This window comes from Malaya genurostris, chromosome 3 (genome assembly GCF_030247185.1).
Source record: "Malaya genurostris strain Urasoe2022 chromosome 3, Malgen_1.1, whole genome shotgun sequence".
NCBI lineage: Eukaryota > Metazoa > Arthropoda > Insecta > Diptera > Culicidae > Malaya > Malaya genurostris.
In genome coordinates, this window is record NC_080572.1 from 196,790,193 (window position 1) to 196,806,067 (window position 15,875).

The 15,875-nt window shown below is 35.6% G+C and overlaps 2 protein-coding genes across 5 annotated transcripts in view; one reads left to right on the forward strand and one right to left on the reverse strand.

The window, feature by feature from the left end:
• Positions 1 to 15,875, forward strand: part of LOC131433907 (activating transcription factor 7-interacting protein 1) — a 68,871-nt gene that overhangs the window by 42,417 nt on the left and 10,579 nt on the right. The window contains exon 1 of one of the 4 annotated variants that reach the window (XM_058600514.1): positions 7,579 to 7,707. The exons of 2 other annotated variants lie outside the window; for them this stretch is intronic. The gene's annotated coding sequence lies outside the window, so the exon portion shown is untranslated. Of the gene's footprint in view, positions 1 to 7,578; positions 7,708 to 12,346; positions 12,432 to 15,875 lie in introns of those variants that run through there. One more of the 4 variants, XM_058600515.1, reaches the window with a different exon arrangement.
• The window catches only part of LOC131433909 (nose resistant to fluoxetine protein 6-like), a 65,988-nt gene continuing 61,964 nt past the window's right edge, over positions 11,852 to 15,875 (reverse strand). Inside the window, exon 11 of the transcript XR_009230303.1 lies at positions 11,852 to 12,056. The gene's annotated coding sequence lies outside the window, so the exon portion shown is untranslated. The remainder of the gene's footprint in view (positions 12,057 to 15,875) is intronic.

Sequence of the window (15,875 nt, forward strand, 5' to 3'; positions counted from 1 at the left end):
GAAGAAGAAAACATACCAAATAAAACTTTTCTACTAAGCTAACCGGAAATTGTTAGGTTGAATGAAGAGATAATTCAGTAAAATAGAGTAATCAGAAGTGAAACGTTAAAAATATCTGATAACTGAAGGGAAAAAAAACTCCTTCAACTGTCACCTTTTACGACATGGAAGCAGGAACCCAGTGGATCTATTCTTGGCTCGTTTGTTTCCGCTGGACTCCACACGGCATCTAGGCTGATACTGTCCGGAGAAAGTTAAAAGGTACTATCAATCTCCTAGTGGACCCCAGCCTCTCGTACATTACATACCCAGATTAGAGCACCTAAACTCATTAGTTTTGTATATGGTTTGTACCAGAAATCGTCGTGAACATTTCTTGAACTTACATAAACTAAGTTAACTCCAGTTAATCTGTTAGTTTCAAAAGACAAAATTTAAATTTTTCTAACAGTACCAGATATGTAGCAAATATTTGTATAATAACGCAGATATACTCGAAATGTAAAATAAACAAAGAGAATCTGTCAATGGCCCTTTGGAAATGTTGATGTCGAAATGATAAAAATTGAAAAACTTGTCCAAATACTAAAATTAATTTATTAGATTTTTTTTACCGAAGTACAATTTCGAAAATTTTACCATTATTTCTTCCAAACGGACAACGGTCGTTTCTGTCCTTACAGCCACTCTGGTTTCAATTTCAGTTTCAATTAGCTAGACATATATAATTCTTATTCTATTGTACACGGAACGACCGAAATCAGCATTTTCGCGAAAAATTTAGTTGATTTGCTGATTTTAGTTAGTTATTTTTTGAGACAACTAAAAAAATCTTACTTTTGCTGATTTAGATTTTTTATTCTCATTCCCTTAATAATAATAAAATATTTGTTGAAATGACTATTTTTTTTAGTTGAATTCACAAATTAAACGTACTGTCATTTCTTAGCTAAGGCACACTTCATATCCAGTCAACTAATTTTTTAGTTGAATTAAAGAAATATAATGTTGTTTTCAACCAATATGAATGGTTGAATTGGCTTCTGCAATCTGCAGCTATATGGCGCCCTGTCACCGAAACGGTAACACCTTAATGACTACTAGCCACTAGATGGCACACTACTGCCGAAAAAAATTCAGACGCGGTTGTCTTTTCTATATTGGCAGGTATAAATACGATGTTGTGTTGGAGAAAAAGACATAAACGAAACGTAAACATCTTTTTGAATTTTTTTTCTTCTAAATCACTGTTTCTTCATTCTCACTGAAAACTTTGAGCACTCGGAAAACAAAAACCGAATACAAATAGTACACCGGACGGCGCAGCTCGGAAGGTTTGAAGATACAAAAAACCTTCATCACAATTAGAGTGAAACATTCGAAATTCACATCACTGTTCCGCGTAAAAACATTATTACGCACAATCGCTTCAAGTGCGCACAAATTCTGAATAAATACACTTTCCACTAACAGTTTACGTAACACATGCGAAAAACATCTAAACAATTTGCGAGCAGTTTCAACAAGACTGTCCCTTTTAGCTTTTTAATGGATTGTTTTGCTTTGACACTGCTGTCCTTCAGTAATGACGGTGATAGATAAATAGAATCAAAGTTTCTGATTTTAATAACGAAATTAGTTGTCAATGAGAATTTCGTGTTGGATTGAAATATTGCTGGTTTGTGTCCAGAATATTCGCCAACTAAACACATTCTCTAAAAATAAGAGTTTTTTTCAGCACAGTAAATTCTACATTTTAACTAATTTTATAGTTATTTTGGAAATTTTGTTGTTAGAATCAACTAATTCAAAAACAGTAATACGAATTAGGCGCAGAGCTAATTTCGGTCGTTCCGTGTAGTACTAATTTGTTTCAATGGCAAAATTCACAACGGCATTAGAACTAAGAGCGAGAGATTTTTCACGTTTTTTGTGCTATGCAAAAAACATGACACTCACTTCAGTATCATCATTTTCAAAGATGTACAATAAAATCAACTATATAATGTTTTCGTTTTTTTTTAATATAGAAGGTAACTACAACTACTAATCATAATGAAATTTTGAAATTCATAACTTGTTCTGGGTTGTTAATTTTTCTTCTGAATATTGTATGCAACATCCGGATATGGTTTGAAAAAAAAATGCAGAATAGTTTCATATGAAATTTAACAAAAACCTCATAAATTTTTACCATTCGGACGCGTTTGGTTTTGGCAAGCGAGTAGCGAATGAGGTTAGGTTACTTGCGGCATTCGTGTTGTATTCATGGCTTGCTAGTATTTGTGCAGTGCTGCTAGCAGCTAGACGTGGAAAATTTTGCTGCTCTCGCGGTGTTCCGTTCTACTCAACGGAAAGAGTAAAATTGATTCGAGTTGTTTGTGATCACTGTCGCTATAGTCGAGTGAACGTGGTGGCATTTTTGCGCATTCAAATTAGTTATCACGGTACGGCAAAAACAAAGCAAGTTTGTTGTTTTTTGTCAACACCGTGTATTACATAAGCACAGACCTCTAGTGGATGAGATTCAAACTAACTCATCGTATGACGGAAAAAGTAAGTTTCGCTAGCGTTGATATTTTATATTCTTCTTCTTTGCATTCTACTATCTACTATTCGTGAGGAGAGATATTTGCACTTACGTATAGAGGGTTTCGTGGGAAGTTATGACTTTATAAAATAAGTCGGAGGTCTCCCAACAAAATTTTCGTTTGTATTTTCAAGGTTTAGAAGTTTTCCTGAAAAGAGCAATAACTAGGCAATCATTTTGTAATCTCAAAATCATGGTTTAAATGTTCCGTAATTTAGAGTAGGGGTTTCATAGCTTTGTGAGCCGACACCGGTTGGAAAACCCAATCCCTGGAATCAAAATGAAGAATTTTATACGGTTTGATGACATCCTCTAGAGCTAGTTATGCAGCTAAACCCTGTCTTCCTTCTTATTCACGAACCGCTGTATGGTGAAGCGTTTCTTGTTAGTAAACACGATATCCTCCAAGCTCTTCCGCGGTCCTCTTCAGCATTCGTTCCTTTTGCCCATTCTTTTTTACGCCACACCGAAAGGTTTTCAATTTTCTGGATCTTGTATACGGCTTGGTCTGAAATTTATTTTTCAGGATGCGATGAAGACTGCGATACGAGATGATCAGATCATCCGCTAATCTAGCGAGGTTTTTTCTTAATGCTCCTGATGACCATGGCGGGTATCAGCAGAGTTGATTTACAAAACCGTTCCGTTAGGGAATTCAATTAGGATGTCTATATATAATATAAATATAATCATTTTCAAGACTCGTTTTGATTGTTCCAATTGTTGGTATTTTCTTATCAACTAATAGTAATTTCTTTACGAGGAAGCTCTTGTCAAAATCTATTCATGTACCTTGAATAAACTCAACAAATACTGGCCCACTTTCGAAGTCATCAACATTTAATATTGATGAATTCATAAAAATGGCTGCAAGTTGAATGAATGAAAACCACCAGTAATTTTCGATCGACCAGATTTAAGGTAATCATTGCAAGACTACAGATGAGATAAAAATTCATCTTCCGTTCATTTATAATTAATTAGGTTTTGCACGATGACGACACAAATGAACTGCCGATGAATCAAGTTCATCTTTGACAGTTGCCGTGTACTTGTTTTGTTTTACGGCTGCAAGTAAAAAATTGAAAAATGACGAAAAAGTGCCTGTTTGAAACGTATGTCACAGTGAAAATAACTAAAAAGATTGCCCTGTATATGTACCCAGCATCAAGGAGCGATATATGTATGAATCTGTTGAGTGTGAGGCGACTTGCAATTTTTACATTCGAACGATGAACTTCTGATGAACTTTTAAACTGTAAACAAGTACACGTCGACTGTCAAAAAAAGTTCATTCTGTTCATTTTGTGAGGTTATGGCATGTTCGTGCAAAACCTAATAATCGGCTCCTTATTACGTTTTTCACGAACACATTCTCACAAAAAGAGCTGGTAAACACCGTTTGACAGCTATCAGTGGTTTCTTTATGTGTTCATTCTAATTTAAATACGTGTTATTCAAAATGTAAACAAACCACCGATAACTGTCAAATATAGCTGATGAGTTTGATTCATCGACATTTCATTTGTGTCGTCATCGTACAAAACCTAATTAAGACGGCGACACTCGTACCGAGTTTAGTAAGCCTCTTGACAATTTTCTACACTCATAAAGGTGTATCAACAGACACCTGAATAATTCATTAATCGAACTATCGATTGTTTATTGGTGAACTAGAAAAGGGTTTAGCACGAACAACATTAAAACGACGATAATGGGACAAAGCAACGTGTATGACCCTGGTCCCCTGAAGAAGAAGCCCTTATCATTCGCAAATGTATATTCCCTGTTGTAAACATGCAAATTAACTGTTAACACTGCATTGGTTCTGTTAGTAAAAATGTTTTTTTTTGTTGGGTGTTTTGGTTACAAGTAACCGGTTAGTGTCAAGCGTACGTGACGTTTACTTTTTTCAACGTTTCATCTTGAATTATTGGCGTGTAGCAGCTCATATCGAACTACCACTCAGCATTTCAACATAAACCGCTAAGCTGATTTCTCAACTCGAGACACTCTCTGACATCAGTAGAGATATTATGCTTCGGTGCAAGTTTCAAAGTGTAGTATCTCTAAACAATATTCAATACATATCCTCAAAAATACATCGGTTTGTTCACGACAGCTGCGGGTTCGCAGCCCGTTTATCTTTCCTCTGTCGCTCTATGATGAAGGCATTCACCATTTCCATTATCATATCTTTCGACCTACCATGAGTTAAATAGTGGTATTCTTTAAGGAAATGGAAACAACTTAGTTTGAGTACGCAAATAATTGTATCATACAATAACGCATCAAAACATTTGCTGATGTCACACTGCAGTCTACACTGCTGCGCGACAATCAAGTAGGGTAACGTAAGTATCTCGTCCTGTATCATATAATAACCCAAAACCATCAGAATGTCCTACATTATTTGATTTGTTTGAAAAGTCATTCTAGTGAAAAATCTATTCTAATGTATTATTTCAATGAATGTAATAATTCTTCGATGTAAAATTCGTTCTGTTCTGATTTTCGGAGCTATCAGTTATTTGATGAAATTCCACTGTAACAATTTCGAAATATGAGCGTTACCCTAGCTCCTCGCAAACTTGCTAAACGATATACTCGCTGCTTAAGAGGGACGATGTTTTACTACAATATCGTGGGTTTCAAATTTTAGGGTTTTAGAGGGGTACGGACTAAGCAAAAAATCTGGTCGTGTTATTTTAGATTTCTCGTATATTCTACCATCAACTACAAAATGAATTATTTTGACAGTCAAACATTTTGACGAAAAATTTTTAGTAAGATATTTTTCTTCTAGATTTAATTTTTTTCCGGCTGTACATATTACGTTATTCTATATTTATTATGTATATTCTGGTATTGTGCAAAGAGCTTCGTCTCTTTTCATTCTCTGATGTGTACAAGTGATACATTCTACACACTGCTATGATACACATCAGCAGTTTGTTGCAGCAACAGGTACGTTGCGTTATCGCATTCGTAGTCTCTCGATGAATGATGCAGTATGGAGACGGATAAAAAACTATTGCAATTGTAAACCAATCATAAATCTCACAACCATTGGATAGTTATCTTAAATTTATTTATTTTTCTATTTACTGCAAATTCTAGGTTTTTGTGTTGCACAAAACTGCGGCACTGATACTGTGAGAAATAACACAGTGACTATACTGTTTGTTTTAGTGACTTCATATGAAGGGCATCTACTAACAAATGGTGTGAGACAAATGTATTAAAATTTTGAAGGTGATATTTCGCAACGAGATTTATGTTAGATTAGTAATGTTTTTTTACCTCAATGATATACTAAAATACTACGAAAACTATTGATTGTGCATTACACGTGGATTGATACTACACGTGGTATTGTGTACTCTCCTTTAGTTTTGTCAATAACTTTCCAAGGACAAGTCAGAATTAACATTTACATATATGATTTCAATGATTTCTGAATTACTCTGAAACTAACGAAGGCTATATTCATTAATACGACTATCTCAATACAAGGGATACAGTTCTCTGACCTTGTAGATACATGATTGTATTGGTGTAAGTAAAGTGCTACTTAACACACTGTTTTTTCATTCAGTCTGTTGTTGTAGTGGTGGTGCAATGGACATGGTAGCAATATACTATTGTTTTAAAGGCAACGCCTACTCATTATTTCATACCGCAAGATGAAATGTAGTTTTTCTTTTCAATTGTGAATCTTTTTGTAACGAGCACTGAAAATGGACCAATTGGTTGTTGAGACTACAAACTCGAACGAGTTTGATTGTGTTGGACTTTAGATGTATGAGTCGGATGATAGCAATTGACGTGGATTCCACATCTACTGTGCGGAGATCTGAAATTAAACTAGTAATTGCTCATGCCATGACTTCAAAATCCTAGACGAATCGAGCAGCATTATGATTGCGGTTCTCTGCGCAATCATTGTTTCGAGCAAAAAGTTGTAGTGTTCTGTGCAATTTGTCAAATCCAATACAACTCTTGCTCTATTGCACACTACTTCAACCGAACGTGTCAGCAGCACGTCAACTTGAAAAGTTTTTGTATGGTTACAGGGTGGATCACGATGCAACGATACACGCGCGGAAGAGACCAAAGAAGGGAAATGATGCTTGCTGCTCGCTACACCGCATGTGCTGAATTTCTGTGAATCTTGCGGGATCGCTCGTATCGATTATTTAAGGAGATCACTAGTCATTCAATGGATTGGTTAATAATCAAAATGAGTAACAACTAATTGTTTTAGTTCCGGGGCAAGCAAATATATTTCACAGGAGAAAACTTTTCTGCTGTTAGGCGAGGAAGAATTACGAATTGGTAGAGGCAGCCATCTTGCTTTTTTTCAAATGTGTTTATTTTGCTCATGGCGTGTTTTTATCGAGCTCTGTTGAATGAATAATTTGTTATAATAATGAGGTATTTGATTTCAATACCCGAAAGGATAGAATTTAGAGGAAAAGTATTTATGTTTTGGAGAAATATGTTATATAACTAACGTTATCCTATTTTCGATGTTTTAATTTTTTTCAGTTACTCTTCATCTTTTCTGTATTTCAAAAACAAGTAGATTTGTAAAAATGATACATTTTGGAACGAAATAGTTAAAAAATGGGTAAATGTTTTCTGCTTCTCATGCGCGTCCTTGCTTCTGCGTGTTGCACGTAGTTCTTGATGGTGCTACATTTTCAATTCGTACAATTACCTCAATCTCCAAAGCTACTGAGGTTTCATCAAAAAATATTTCATAAGAAAAGGAATTAGTTATATAAATTCACTTCGCTCTCAATAACTACATAATTTAATTAAAAATAGTTTAGTTATCTTCAATTAGCAAAATAGTTAATATTTTGAAATTTTTTAAAATATTACTTACTATGGTAACTTAGCTATGGCTTTACACTGTTTTGTAATAAATGAAAGTCGTCGGCTATTTTCGGCACTGTTCGGTTCTTGCAAGCGAGCGAAGGTTTGCTCTATTATGGCATCTGTGCTGTACACACGGCTTGCTACTTGCTAGTGTTTGTGCAGTGCTGCTAGCAGTGAGACGTGTACGATTTTGTTGCTCCGGTTGTGCCCCGCAGAAAAGGAACGAAGCGGTAAGACAAACATTTGTACTGGTTATTTGTAATAATGTTAGCGATATTTGACTGAATGTATGGAGCACTGCTTAATATTTTTATTTTACCTCGATGGAAGGAGTTTCAACAAAAGCGGCATCCCTCTAAATAGTGCTGTTTTCTTTATTTATTTTTTTTAATTTAAAACTAGTACTTAATAAGGACAGTACTTAGTAATAATTTGAAATTTTTTTTAGAGTCACTGAGACTTGCCTCAGTTTTGAAATATGTTTTTTAACGCCTTCTTTACTCAGTACAATTTACTCATTTGAGTGGAAGCGGATCACTGAGGTAATATTAACAATTCATTTTTGGTCAATAGTTCAATGTAGTTTACATTCACTGATACTCTCACGATGTCGCAACACCATCTACCTTCCCAAATACTCGAAAATTCACCGCATCAATCGCAAAACGACCGGCCCACACTTAGCAAACCTCATGGAAAGTCGTTGTTTCGTTTACGTTTTCAGCCCAGGGAACGCATTGTTAACATGGGCGCGAGTAAATTTAAAGTAGCACTTCGATGTAGTGAAGGTGCTACATTCCGTTGTATAACTTGACCTGTTTTAGTTCTATATATGAAAATTGCATAGCTAGTATTACTAATCCTTCCAGATTGGGCCTGAGATAGGGCGCATTCTGAACTGTTGACCTAGGTTAAAAAGAAGCATCGTCGGTATTTTTGTTAGATACAGCAACATCCAAAGATGACCGCTGCACAAAAACCCTCACTCTTCGCCGGGCATAGTGGGATGAGTAGAAGGACTGCATTTCACACAACCACCCTGAGTTCGATTCCTAGTCCCGTAAATGAGGTCAGTAAGTTTATCTGACAGTTGGCTAAATTTCTACACCTGATCAAAAAATCGCATGACAAAAACATATTTTCTGAACTAGGTATAAGGAGAGTAATCACTTTTTCGACATTTTGGAATACGTACATAGTCTATCACAGGTGTTAGTCGCTAGGCGCTTCAAGGGAAGTCTTCTCAGAAATGTGACAATCATTGATCGAATCAAAAACAAATTTTTCGATGCTTTGGGAGGTGGGTACCCTCCATACAAAGATCAAATGACCGAGAGTAAAAATTGTCATATTGCGGGGTGCTGCAAGAGGCTAAATACAGTTTCTCTGCATGAGCGGTTCTGAAAGACTAGAGGTGAAAAGAGCAAGATGGAAACGGGCGCAGCGTGATTGGTAGGTCGATGCCTTTCACATAGCTCACCTGGATTCAAATCCCGACCCCGCACATAGACAGAGCCGTCAAGAGAAATGCCGAATGTGTTTTTATTTTTAATGTTTATGTTAATGTCTACAACGAAGAATAAAAAACAATTTAAATAATCGAATTCCGCCCCCCTGGAAAGGTCCGGGCCCGGGGAAATTTCCACTTCCCATCTCCCTCTCGGCGGCCCTGAACATAGGGTTAGAACATTTTTCTGGCCCGAGTGGGGAATGACCTGAAGGTTTTAACGAAACAAAAAAACGAAATCCAAGCTAACACTGTGGTGTCCATTTTTTCATCATATGAGAGAATTGTCTTGAACAATAGGAAAGCTTTTTTCGAAGCATATCTGCATCTTTGCAACAAAAAGCATATGACCTCCGATTCACTCAGGAAAACATGCCAGGTTCCATGTGGGTTTGACCAAAATCACACCCCACAGCCAATTTGCTGCTGCTTCTCTTCTAACGGCAGTAATGTATTTGCCGATGTTACACTACAGCTTACGATGCAGCACAACACTGAAGTAGGGCAACGCACATATTTCAGCGTGCATCATACACTTGCCCAAAGATAGAAAGGTTTTGCTATAGTACATGTATCGTTTGAATCATGACAGACTTATAAGTAAACTATTTATTTCATACAAATAATGAATATTTTTATTCAAATAATGAATAAAAAAAATGCACACTTACAAATATGTCATGAATTTCCATGCCATACAAGTATTGTAACAAAACCATCATGGTTTTGTGGATTTGTCAAAGTTGGATTCATATCCAAAGAAAATGCTAGCGAAACGAATTTTCAGCTATGCTCTTTAGGTTTTGAGTGACTATCACAATGTTCAAAATATCTTCGTAACCCTACTGCCATGCAACATGCTTTGTGTATGCTACATCGTATGATGTTGCAGTATGAATGTATAAAAATTGGAAACTTTACTCGTATATCGAATGCTATAACTTCCTAATATCGAGCTGAGGTGCTGTAATGCAATGAATCATTTTTAAATGTTTTTTTTTGGTAAAAATATTTGCAAAATCAAATATTTTTCATTTGAATAATGCTAATGATAACTCACGCTAATGCTTGTGGAAAATGCTTACTTCGTTCACAAATGTAGTTAATATAAAGTAGTAAACAAATATTTTCGGTTTTACTGAAGTATAAAAATACTGCTACGGCTATGTTGTATTCTGGTACAGTTTGTTGCAGCAAATGCTACGTTGTCACGTCACTCGATAATCGGCTGGGTGTGGAAGTCATTGAAAAAATTACTGCAGCTGCGAATAATTTCGAATGAATCATTTCGAACATTATACACGTTTTTTTAAATGATGTTTTTTTTAAGTTTGTCATGATCATTTACTTTGAATACACGTAGTCAGTGTATTGAAGCGCAAAATGCCCCTAATGATGTGGTGAAGTCTTATGGCGGTTTCCCTACATCATCAAGCTGTTTGTTTTAGTGACTTCATGTTATTATCTGCATCCATACAACGAATTATGAGAGACAAATGAGTTGAATGTTAAAGCTGATATTCCGCAATACCGTTTATGTTGAATTGGTAATGTGTTTATGGTTGGAATAATATGTCGTAATAGCTTATTATATGTAAATTCTTCAATTTCAAATTAATGAAATCCTTATTTATTGTCTCTAAGATCTGATACTGACATTTCAAATAAAAATCGATATTAACGTTGACTTGTAGGACTTTAAAAATGTTTGAATTACTTCGGCCTTCTCCAATTCGAACGATGGTTATGTTCATGAATGTATGAGTACAAAATTATTTCAATACAAAGCATACGGTTTTATGGCCTCGTGGACACCTGGTTGTGTTTGTGTGAGTGAGGTGGCATTTATTATACAGATTAATTGTCCAAGGGTGTGAGTGTGGTGGCTACTGTATAGCACCAAACTATTGTTTGCAAGCCAACGCCTACTCTGAGCTCCGAACCATAAATTAAATTGTTGTTTTATTCACGGGAGAATCTTTTTGTAGCACCGAAAATAAGCATGGTTGGTTCGAAACTACGCACCATGGTCGAGTTGGATTTTATTCGATTGATGATGTATGAGTCGGTTGATAGGGTTGATAGCAATTGAGGCATGTATGCTGACGATGCGATTACGTGGGCTCAACGTTCGAAGATCAAAAATTAGCTAGTCATTTTTGATACCATGACTCCAAAATCCTCTGCGAATTTGAGCAAATACATGAATGTGATTCTATACGGAATCTTTTTTATTCGATAAAATCTGTTACGTTGTACACAATACAACTCTTGTTCTGTTGCATACTACTTCAGTCATTCGTTTCAGTGGCAGACCTCTCAACCGCACGCCAACTTGGAAAGTTTTTGTATGTCTAGATCACGATGCAACAATACACGCGCGGGAGAGACCAAAGAAGGGAGATGATGTTTGCTGTTCGCTACACCGCATGTGTTGAATTTCTGCAGGATCGGTCGTATTAATTATTGCATACGATCTTTTTCAAGTTACTGGCTCAGATATTAAACAAATAAATAAATTCAGATAACAACATCAATCTCTTCTCGGGACTACATATATATCTTTCAGAGAAAATGAAACTTCTCTGCTGTAGCACGCTGTAGGTCGATGCTAAGTTACGAATTGGTAGCGGCAGCCATCTTGCTTTCATTTCAGATGTATTGATTTTACTTGTGGCTTTTGTATGGGGTACTGCTTTGCTGAAAGAATAAACTATAATAATAATAATGAAATAGTTGACTTTCTTTCCTTAGAAATTCATACAACATTTATTATTGGTAAAGTAATTGGAGAAATCTGTTAAACTACTGAAATTATGCAATTTCTAATATTACTAGATTAACAGCAATCTTCAATCTACCTAGTTATTCAAAAACGTGTATAAATTTAAAAAAACATTTCTCTTTTACAATGAAATAACCAAAAGAACAGGTTCACGTTTTTTTGTTTCTCACGCGCTCCCTTGCTTCTGCGTGTTGCATGCAGTATCCGGTGGTGATACATTTTTTTCATTCGTACGATGACCTCAATCTTCAATGCTTCTGCATACAAATATCTTCAAGTAATATATTCTGAAAAAAAAAAGTAATATTTTGGATTGTAAAGATTTATTTATTAAATTTTACTTTTTTTCATATTTCCGTAATTGGAAAAAAATACTTAAATTCTCTATAACAGTTAATATATAACAGTGAGTTGTATGTAAGAATTTGATTAAAAAAAATCCGTTTATGGAATTTTACACATAGATTTGAAAATTTTTTCATTAAACTTCAACAATCGGCTATTTTCGGTATTGTTCGGCTTTTGCAAACGAACGAAGGCAGGCGTGACTATGGCATCTGTGCTGTACACACGGCTTGCTACTTGCTAGTGTTTGTGCAGTGCTGCTAGCAGTGAGACGTGTACGATTTTGTTGCTTCGGCTGTGCCCCGTTTATAATAGCGGTAAGAGGAACATTTATTCCAATTATTCTCTTAAATTTTGACGATATTTGAATGAATGTATGGGTACTTTTTTAGTAATTATATTGCGTTTCCATAATAAGATAATTTTTTATCAACCTTATAGCTGTCAGGTTGTTCGAACTGTCTACTATCATTCTGGGGTTTGTTTACCTGTATTATACTGATTCATAAACAAACTAGAATCCAACATTGGAAGAAATGTCAGTGGGGTATTTCGCTAACCTTACACTTTTATGCTCTAGAGGCATACAAAGCCGGTTCTTCGAAGATTGAACATCTCAAGAGCATAGGGCTGGTACTCAGTTATATACGGTGTTTTGCATTACCTTCTTAACCAGCCGTTTTTAAGCTCAATACACTGGGGTTTGCTAGGATCAATTTTGTTTACGTCAGGTGGAATGACATGGCTCATTCTGTCAACGTTAATCTCGTTGTATGCATTTGTTATGGATAAGTTCTCTGTCATTTAGATGGGTCATATATCTCGGTTTGGTATGATAGTGGGAATCAAAACGGCAGGAAGCTCGTTGATGTCTGCGCGTTGATAGCACGAGTGCCGTGTTTCAGTTTGTCGCTGTTTGCGTCGTCTCCATCTCAACGCTGCATGGAAGAGGCAAGGCTACATTTTATAAAATTGTTAGTTGTTAATTCATTTTTCTTTCGACCGGTGCTTCAAAGCAGTTATTTTTTGTTTCATACTTTAACTCGCAATGAACTGGTGTTCGACTGAAAATATGATTTAAGTTTTATTTTAGTATTTAGGGTTTTAATAAAAACGGGTTAATATAACTACTTTCCTGACAATTCTCTGCTTATATTGATCGTTCCCGGGGTTTGTGTATCTGTAGCCCTGCTGGTTTGTATTACTCTTTCCTCATGTTTTGACTGTAGTGGTGCTGCTCGGTCTACTGTTGGAGTAGCGGTGCTCAAGGCGTGTTCATCAACGTGGTATAGGTATACGATATACGCGAAGTTAGGGAGCTTACAGTTTAGTAGTAGAAAGGCGCGTGACTTTTTCGATTGAAGTTGCAAATCTGTATGATGCATAGAAATGTGAGTTGAATAAATTTACTTTCTATGGTCTATAGCAGTATCTGAGACTTTTATGTGTTCAGGAGATTAAGTTAACAATCAAATTGAAATCAGATATTTCGGCTAGAAAAGCGAAATTTTTATTCAATTAGCATGACTGCATCATCTATGGGGGATGGGTAAGTTGTGTTGGCATGGCCAGATCATACACTAACTCCACATTTACACCAAAATCGCCAAAATCCGATAATCGGTGTAGTCTATCTATGCAATTCGAAGTGGCAGGAATCAGTACAGACTGTGCCGTCTAGGTAGGAACTAGAGTCGGTGCTAGCATAAGGCAAATGGGACGATGTCCGAAGGGGCTCCTTATCGTCAACCATTTTGTTGACCCTGAAAGGACCTCACCTCGGCAAAGATTTTTAGGGCCCATGAAAATACCTCGAATTGAAAAATTTTCTATGGACAACTTTAGATGTACTTTGAAATCTGAAAACAAATTTCCATATGGGGAGCCCCAAGTTCTAGCTACGGCCCTGGTAGGACCTATTGAAATGTTGAATTACTCTGTCATTTTCAGACGATTTCGACAAATCAGCCAGACTCTTAACGTCAGTCTATACCATCTTAGTCATCGATCAATTTAAGTCAAAAAATGGTTTAAAAGTGTAGCGATGTACATTAAAAAGGATCGTTCAACTATGGAAACTGTACGTGGTTATCGTAAAAAATGGGAGACATAACCTCCTTGTGTGTCTAATAGGTGTGTGACATTTTATCGATATTGTACACGCTTAGAAAAAAATACTCAGAGTTTGAGTACTAGTTACTCATTTTCAAGTGATACTTGAAAACGTCTAAAATTGAGTAGTTACCATCAATAATAATAAGTGACTCTTACTCTAAATTTAAGTTTAACGTAAGAACTCGTAAGAACTATTCGAGAGATCACTATAAAAATCGTAATAACCATTTGTAGCAATATGTACCATTTTTTGTTAGTGGATCACGTATTTTTATTTAGCTGTTCATCTGTATCTGTTGCAAGGGTTGGTCACTTAACAGAAACGGTTTTGTGTCTGCCAAAACCAAATGATAAACTGTGCTCTTGGTTGTTCATATGTGTAAAGGTGCGATTGACACAATACTCCAAGCGACCGCCACTTGATATAATGTCTCGAAGATAGAAATTAATCGTAAACGGAATAATAAATAAACACTGTAGGGTTATTTTAATTATTGAGTATAAATTACTTAATTATTAAATACTATATACTTAAAACAGGAGCAATTTTTACGCATATTTGATATATGTGAAATAAAATTTCACCCGAAATTTGAGTGCTAATCACTCAATTTTTGGCTCATGTACAAATAAAGCATTACTCAATAAATTAGTAGATTTTACCCAAACTTCGTTTCCAGTGGAAGAATTCAAATTAGAGTAGTTAAGGAATTACATTTAATTAGAGTTGTTCCACCTTTTCTGTAGATGAGTAAGATATTACTCAGTTTTGAGTAACTCTTTTAAAGCGTGTATTCTGAGTGAATTGTCACTAAATGGTATTGTATACCCTAAATAAATGTTGTTCATTTTCCCAAATCGGCTGAAAAATGGCGGAGTTTTTAAACATTCAAATAGATCCTCTCTAGATGGTGCAACATGTGAATTTTTTTTGTTATCTCGTGACAGCTTGTCTACCTATTTGGAAGACAGTCACAATTTCAAATTTTGTTCAAATTGTTTGTTTAAAGCAGCTTGAGTTTGTTTTAACAACTTCAACCGGAAACGACATTCGTGAAAACAGGACAAAAATAATCGAGTATTTATTGGGAGCGGCTAGCAAATGCGTCTGTTCTGTAGTGTTGGGTTGAATAGGAGATGCTACACTCAGAAAAATATTATGGTAACAGTTTCTATATAGAGGGCCAACCTGACCATGCGAGTATAGTGGTTTTCAGCCGACTATTAAATCAGATGATTTTAACAATAGTCAAGTTCATGTTTACTATAAATGGTATCGGCTCTAGAATAGTAATATTGAACAGTATATTGTATGAATAACTAATACGATTGAGATGGTTAGGCTAACCATGACATTTACATTGTGGTTTTCGCTATAACCAGAGCCATGGTATTTTTGACATTTCACTTCTAGTTATTTCGAAACTGAAGGCAGTGGTTGATTCAACAATGCTGAAGATCAGCAAAACATGTTAAAAAGTTTTATGAATTTGAATTCTAGAACAAGAACAACAAAATAGTTTCATTGAATTCTATTTTATTTTTGCAATTATTACAATTTTATTATGATGATGTGCCTGGTGAAATATTGATTATCAACGTAGACATGGAGCAGCATTGCTTGGTTGCAACTGTTGATCCCAGGC